Below are 8,197 nucleotides of genomic sequence, written 5' to 3'. Positions count from 1 at the left end.
TCTTTCTACAATTGACAAAAAAAAAAATCACAACCTCTCTCAATAATATATCTATATACACAAAATTCTCACAAGAAACCAATTCAAAAAACAACTCACCAAACAAGTCAATCACTCTAATATAAAAATTCAAGATCACTAAAAAATAACTAAAAAGAACCAAAATATGGCTTTGAATGAAAGAGATGTGACAGATGTCCTATCAAAATAGATAAACAACAAGCTCACACACAACACAAAGAAAGTTCCAATCTGTAACTCAATGTAGCCAGGAAACAAACTAAACCTACAATGTTTGACAAGAGAAAATAATCCCAAACCCTAGACAAGGGAGAAAGACCTAACATACCACAAACTTAATGTTCTTTATGATACTTTAGATAAGAAGGACACAAATACTTCCTAGACAGATCGTATCAGGCTCAAAATGTTAGAAAAATGATCAAGATATATACCATCAAACAAGCTAATCAATGTAAAACATATCACAGAAACTACGACCAAGTACAAGATGAAATTATATCTCTTGATAGAAAAGGTTTCATCTCAAATATATCTAACCCTTGCATGCCCAAGTAAGGACCAAGCTTAAACTAGAAAAAATTAGATCAGATCTCACTGAAAGAGGTCTCCAATAGTAATCATCACAAAATGTAGTTTTTCCTTTTTCTTCTTTATAACATGAAAATAATATTGAAAAATTCCATCAAAAAAGAAGTTCCTAAGTGTCTCTTTACAAGGAATGGACTCCCTAGGGTTCACAAGAAAAAGGCAAGAAAAATTTTCACAAAAAATTAGTGTTTTTTTGCACTTTGCAACACTTTTTTGTGTGCCCTACAGGCTCCATCACCCCCATAAAGAAGGAAGGGTGTATATTGGTCGTCCCCAAGGACACTGAAAGAGAGAGACCATAGGTTAAATTCACCCTACAACCCACTCACTGGGAGTGACCAAGTGTTGAGATTGAATATTTAAGAGGAGTAAGGCTAAGATATGAGCCTTAGGATATGGATATAGGTTGAAACAAACCTAGAGGAGATCATAATTAGTAAAAAAAACTAAAAAACAAATGAAAACAATAGATATGGAAAAAGGGGGAAGAATTAAAACACTAGGGATTTCTCCCCAGTGGAGTCACCAATTTTATTTGTCTAATTTTTCCAAGGAATAGAGGGGCTATTTTCCCACAAATTCCACGTTAGGATGTATCAAATAATGGAGAAGATGAATACAAATGATTCCTAGATCTTATAGAAACCTATCCTTTTCATGGAAGGAAATGGTTGGAGTAAAGAAACACTTTTAGATCCACACTTGATAAGGAACATAACAAACTTGCTTTGGTAGTTCGAAGCTTTTCTCCCAATCAGATATCCTACTACAACTCCTTGGTCTCAAAACATGGACACATGTACAACCAAACAAATAATATATGCTTTGCCCTTATAAGAAGAAAAGTTAAATTATAAACAAGATCTAATCATATAAAAAAAAACATGGTCTCATAAACATAAAAAATGTAGAAATAGAAACCAAAATGAAAAAATAAATTCAGGTTTAATTTGTCCTTGAATCAAACTGAGAATTAAAATCGAAATCTATTATCATAACAACTTGTAAATAGTTAATTAAGTTTAATTAACTTAATTAGCTAAGGAATTTAAAGTTGGAAGTCTTTTTGTAGTCATGTATATGTTCTCTCTAAGTTTTAGGGGTCTAGGATCAGTTTATTTGAGTTGTAATTAGATGACTCAGTTTGACTAAGTTATGGACATTTAAAACTAGTTTTAACTGTTTGTGGAACTAGTAGAGGATTAACAATAAGTTGGTGCATTGTTGCATCCACAAGTGTTACTCCAATTAACTGAATATTCCCTCATGAGAAACTCATGCATGCCAGTTTTGAGAAAGACCCAGTTGAGACAAGAGTACAGGGATAGTGTACTATCAGTTGTATGATTTACTAAGTTGTAAATATCATGCATGCAATTAGGAAAATGACCTAATTAGGATTGAGTAGTTTTGGAAGCATGACTTCCCTTTAAATACGGGCTATTCATCCTAGGAATTGTGAAAGGAAAAAGGGGTTTGGTAGGTAGTGGAAATTTTCTAAGAGTGGGCTTGTGAGACAGAGAGTTGAGCATACTTGATTGGACTTGTTCTTTTGAGAACAATATTTGTAGATTCACTCATATTTCTAATTAATGCAATACACATAGTCAGGGTTTTGAGTGGTGGCTTTCCCCAGAGAAACTTATTGTGTTATGTGCCATTGATTTATCTTCTTCTTGTTCATATTGTTTTCATCGATCTATTGGCTTCCATTGGTTGAAAGTAGAAGTAGATTCTTGTCTTTTGCTTTAATACATTGCATGAGCTTGTGAATCTACACTGAAATTCTACATAGTAATCCAATACACATGCATACCTTCCAGTTTTGATCTAGGTGGATATTGGTGGCCACCCACCTATTCCACCTGGACCTCTAGTCGGTTTCATCAGTTTCCTTGTTTATAGTAGCATTTACTATTGTTTTTTGGTCTTGAACATCCATAGCAGTTTTGACCCTAAATGACATTTTTCTGAGGTCTGCAGCAGACCCATAGCCATTGTTAGAAAATTATATATTACAGAGTAATGGAACACATAAAATATTGCAGAAACATAAAAATAGAAAACATATAAAACAAGAGAGACACAAATATACGTGGTTCACCCAATTTGGGCTATGTCCACAGAGAAACAACCAGTCCTTCCTTTATATTATTGAGAAAAATGAAGTGATACAACCTACAACAAATCCACTATAATTTCCTCTTTTCTCTCACACAATCTCCTCTCTCTTTCTTGCTCAAAATACCCATATGCATAGCTGCAATACAATTCCCTCATATATAGCGAGGGGTTGCCTTCTAAGGAGAAAAACCTTAAATTAAACATAAATTATAGCATCAGATAATCCTCCTAATGAACAACTCAGACTGACTACGAAATTACAATATTTTACAAGGAAATTTTACATCTATTTTTAGCTTCAGGGGCAAGGGGATCATAAAAATTATTGTCTCCCCCATGGACCCCCCTCGTAGTGTTTCCACTTCATTATGAACTGGGGTCCAATGTGGCAATACCTCTAAAAAAACAAGATAATGAGGCTCCACACCCAACAATCTCCCACTTAGAGACTAATTATAGCAACTCCATTGTTGTTTTATTTGTTGCACAATGACTCCACTTTGGACCTGGTTGTTTTTCATCTTCATCATCATACTTGAAGACCAATCGAAACCAAGCAGAATCTCAGTTTCTCCCTGGTTACAAATTTTATTAACATATCTCCAAGATTCTGGCTAGCGTGTATCTTTTCCACCTTCAACTTTCCATCTTCCAACACTAACTGTATGAAATGGTACTTGAGCTGTATATGTTTAGTCTTGGAATGAAATGCGTAGTTCTTTTCAAGATAAATGGCACTTTGGATGTCACTGTATAACCTGCCCAACTCCTACTTCTTACCCAATTCATCTAGAAACCTTCGTAACCAAATCATTTCTTTACCAGCCTCTATAGCAGCAACATACTCTTATTATGCCATTGAGAGTGTAGCAACACTTTGCATTTTTGAAACCCAATTGACAGTTTTTCCACCTACAATAAACACATACCCTGTGGTGCTCCTCCTATTTTCTTTATCACCTGCCATATCTGCATCAACATATCCCTGTAGAGTAATGTTTGAACCACCAAAGCATATTCTTGATATGAGGTATCTCTCAAATACCTAAGAATCCACTTCACTGCCATCCAATGTTCTTTTCCTGGATTGTTCATGTACCTGTTTACAACTCCCACTCCATGTGAAATATCAAGCCTTGTGCAGATCATTGCATTCATTAAGCTTCCAACTACTGATGCATATGGAAATTTAGACATATAATCCATCTCTTCCTGAGTCTTGGGACACATCTCCTTAGTTTGAAATGGCTAGCCAAAGGTGTAGTAATGTTAGTTTGCAATTTTCCCGTCTCTAGTTATTCTCATACCAAGGATTTGTTTTGCATCACCCAAATCTTTCATTGCAAATGAATTTTCCAATTTTATTTTGAGCACATTTATTTCTTAAATGTTAGACTCTACAAAAAGCATATCATCTACATACAATAACAATATAATATAGCTACCATCATTTTTCCTTTCAAGATAAGCACAATGATCAGAGTGACATCTAGTATAACCTTGTTAAGACATAAACCTATCAAATTTTAGATACCATTGTCTTAGAGCCTGTTTTAAGCCATACAAGATCATCATCAACCTTCACACTAGTTTCTCCTTCCCTTTGATCTCATATCCTTATGGTTACTGCATATAGATCTCTTCCTCCAAATCCCCATGGAGAAAGGTCATCTTTACATCTAACTGCTCAAGATGAAAATCTTCTACTGCTACTAGACTTAAAATAGTTCTGATTGAAATTATTTTAAAAACAATAGAAAATATTTCATCAAAGTCTATATATTTTTTCCATGCAAACCCATTCACCACAAGTCTAGATTTATACCTTTTTCTACCTCCATATTCTTCCTTCAACCTATAAACCCATTTATTTTGCAATGTTGTTTTACCTGCAGGCAACCTGACTAAGTCCCAAGTTTGGTTATGTACCAAGGATTCCATCTCTTCTTTCATGGCTAGCTCCCACTTCTTCCTGGTTTCTACTTGCATTTCTTCTTCATAACATTTTGGTTCACTAGAATCTATTATGCAACCGGCTCACAAAAATATACAAAAGATAGATCAACGACTTCAAAATCAGCCTCTTCGACGAGGCAACCTCCTTTATATTATGCAAATGAACAATTCTTGGATGATACAAACGACAATACCTCCTTTATATATATAGGAGTCTAAGGCGTCATAATGTAATCAAAGTCAACATCAAAATAATAATGTAAGGGAACAAAAATAACAGAAGTGGGCTTCTATGGGGCACAATAATAACAATATGGGGACTACATGGGCACAACAATATAATAGGAGGGTTGCACTAATAACAATAAGGGGTTACACAAGTAGTATAGGGACCTAACATGCCCCTCTCCTTAAAAAATTGTTGTCCTCAATGCTTGAGTAGTTATGGATGCTTATTACACAACATTTTTTCACTATCCCTATACTCCCTGTTCCTTGATCTTGGAGGACCTCTACAGTGAACCCTACATGCTTTCCCTTCATGAAGAGACTCCCATTATGTCCCTCTTCATGAGAAAAACAATTCCCTTTTGCACCATTTCCCCAAAATCTTATGTTTTTCCCAGTTTACAAGACCAACATTGATGACCCTTGTTCTCCTTGCACTGATATGTAGGGATTAACACTATCCCTAACATCGGCCGGAGTGACTGAGCTTTGTTCCAGTAGCGTCGATCCTCTTATGGAAATTTTTTTAAATAAGTAGCCAAAGCTTCTAGCTCTAGAAGCTTCGTAACAGAAGTCTCGTAAATGGTTTGGCCAGATGGAGTCGAGGATGTCAGTTTGGGCTCCTTTCCCTTATAAGGATGGAACTACCTCATGAGATAAGACCTTCTCCCATGAGAAGAGGAACCATCTCTCATCCACTCATGCTATATAAACCTCCATTTTTCCCAAGCACAAGCTAGTGTTAGTGTTAATGTTGGTGTGCTAGTGCTAATTAAGTTTGGAGTAAACAACAAGCTATTTATAGTTTTAGCTCTCCAGTTGTGTGAGGGAGAAGTGTGAATTTGGTTTAGTGTAAAGCCTAAAGGGAAGAACCTTAAAACTATCATTGTTGAGGCCATCATGGAATGATAACGGAAGTGTGTGGGAACTTGGTTTTGTCGGAGGAGAACAACAACGTCAAGAAAATGGTTGTAATCTCTTCTTGATTCAATATATATGCAACTATCGATTGATTTCCTACATAATGTGTCATGTTACATGTTTATGGCTTAATGCTTCTTGACTTTTTAAGTAGGTTGAATTACAAATTGTCTATTGTCATGGTTGTTGTTTGTTGTTGTTTACTTGTTTCAGGTGTTCGAAGAAGGAAACAAGAGATAGCTGGAGCAAGCAAGTGAGGTCATCATCAAATGGGATAAGCGTACTAAGAGGTAGGCCCTATTAATTGGTTCTAACCTAAGGAAATCTTCCATAGAATGTATCGGTTGTGGCTAAACCCATTATTGGGCTAGAGGAATTGTTTGTGTCCACACTCATAACTTTACTTCACCACAAATTGGCAACTCCACTGGGGATCCCATCCTTATTTAGTTTGCTTGGAATTTCATGGTTTTGTGTGAACTTTTCTAGTTTCACCATTTCCCTTTGGTTCTATTTGTTTTCCTTTGCTTACTAGTCTGAGTTTGAATTTCATAGTAGCAAGTCTCGTCCCAACTTGTAAATTTTTTTATTATTTTCTTAGCTTCCTCGCTCAGCACACTTTAATCGTTGATAGTTGGTCCGATCAACGCGATATGCTGAGAAACAATCGCGTTGACCCCCTTCTGGCACTTGTTGTTAGTTAGGCAGTCACACCGATGCCTGTAAGTGAATATTAGGGTCTACCCCAAATATTGGCCACTGTGTTTTTCTCTCATGATTTTGACCCTGTAGGGCTTTTAGACCATCTTCTCCTTGAATAGAAAGTTGATTTTCATTTGGTTTGTTTGCTTGTTGATTTGTCATCTTTCCGCTTGATTTCTTGGGTCATTGGATGGTTAGTGGCACTAGGGCATCTAGATTTTTATCTATTCAGCTGATTATGAACTCAATGAGTCGAGTTGTTGGTGCATTTACTCCTTGCATTTCATTTACGGTCCTTCTACAGCTTTGACCTCCATTACACAAGTTTGAAATTTTTTCGTTTTCTTGTCTAAACATTTCTTTTCCAGCATGGATCACATTGCTTGTCTTGTTTTTGGTAAAGTCTTTATGTCATTAGTTTGAAAGATATTCTCTTTTCATGTTTTTCATTTGCCTGAAGAGCTAATTGTCTTGAAAAAGTTTCCGTTGAAGTGTTTTATGAGAAAATTCATTTCGCATTTCGTGAAAAGTATAAAATTCTAGTTTGTTGCATCAGTATGCTACAGTAGTTGGCATCATTGAAGACTAGGATTTCATTGGCATTTGAAAAGAAAAAGAACTCTCTTTTCTTTTGAAAGGACTGTTAGGAATGTGCTTGTCAGGAAGTTAGGAATTGGAATGTATTTTTAATTAGTTTATTTTCTCAAAAAGTGTAGTGAAAAACCATTTTGCTTTTGGTTGCTTGGTTGTTTGCATTCAATTATGTGTTTTCTACCGTCTCTAGTGCAAACAATTCATCGAATTGAAAGGGCCTTGTCTCATTTAGTTGCATTTAGGGTTTTTCAAGTCACATCGCTAAGGCTTGAAAATTGAGACATAACTCAAGATAAACTTTAAAATAAACTCAATTAACCTAAGGTGCATTTGAAATCTAACAATCACATCTGGAAGGTCTAGGCTAGAGACATGTTCCAATGTCTTTAAACCTATAAGCTATCATTAGCTTCAGCACTAGATATCGCTAGTATGGATTTGTGCTCCTCGTACCATCGAGTATATAATGAGAGACCCCTCTAGGCTACAATCCTTTATCCATAGGAAGTCAAGTTGGCTGCCTTGAAAGCATGATACACCAAACACAACATTTGGGGAGATTTCCTGCTCGTACTTCTTAGTTTGCCAGGAGGTATTCTGGAGTTCACAGTTTCTTGGTAATCATTTTTACCTAGATCATTCAGAGCATTCATTTGATATTTTTGACTCATTAAACTTAAAAGATCATTCGAGCGCTTTTCCTTTCAAGCTCGTTTCCAATCGAAAGCGATAAAGTCATCTTTATTTCTTTCTCAACTCTTAAAACATGAAAGAGCACCAGTCTATTTATGTGTCTTAAAAAAAATTGATTGCCCATGATATTATAACATCTTGTTAGTCTTTTCTAGACCAAATCGTGAGTTTTCCCTTAAGAACCTCTTAAAGCCTTGAAGTTTATCTCTCTTTTTCCTATTAACTAAGACAAGGTCATCATGGCTAAACCATCTCGTTCACCTAGTACCTCTTCCTCTCTTCCATATGAAATATTGTCTGAGGAGCCTTTTCCTAATTTACCAGAGTCACTCGAGGATGAAGGTGTTGAACACAGTATCATTTTAAG

This window comes from Pinus tabuliformis, chromosome 8 (assembly GCF_031772625.1).
Source record: "Pinus tabuliformis cultivar Carrire ecotype Pingquan chromosome 8, CPIR1, whole genome shotgun sequence".
Classification (NCBI taxonomy): Eukaryota; Viridiplantae; Streptophyta; class Pinopsida; order Pinales; family Pinaceae; genus Pinus; species Pinus tabuliformis.
The sequence above is the reverse complement of the archived record's forward strand: the minus strand, read 5'-3'. Positions refer to the sequence as shown.